Below are 415 nucleotides of genomic sequence, written 5' to 3'. Positions count from 1 at the left end.
AATCCAAGAGATATCCACCCAATCTAAGGTAGAACGGAGGTGGTTGTCAGGCACACATTCATAGGTGAGAATGATGATGAGTGTCACGGATCATCACATTCATCAAGTTGAAGAACAAGTGATATCTTAGAACAAGAACAAGCGGAATTGAATAGAAGAACAATAGTAATTGCATTAATACTCGAGGTACAGCAGAGCTCCACACCTTAATCTATGGTGTGTAGAAACTCCACCGTTGAAAATACATAAGAACAAGGTCTAGGCATGGCCATGAGGCCAGCCTCCCAATGATCTAAGATAGCATAACAATGAAGATAAAGTGATCAAAAGATGATAATACAATAGTAAAAGGTCCTACTTATAGAGAACTAGTAGCCTAGGATTTACAGAGATGAGTAAATGACATAAAAATCTA

Source organism: Arachis duranensis, chromosome 4 (genome assembly GCF_000817695.3).
Source record: "Arachis duranensis cultivar V14167 chromosome 4, aradu.V14167.gnm2.J7QH, whole genome shotgun sequence".
In the NCBI taxonomy this organism is placed as follows: Eukaryota; Viridiplantae; Streptophyta; class Magnoliopsida; order Fabales; family Fabaceae; genus Arachis; species Arachis duranensis.
The sequence above is the reverse complement of the archived record's forward strand: the minus strand, read 5'-3'. Positions refer to the sequence as shown.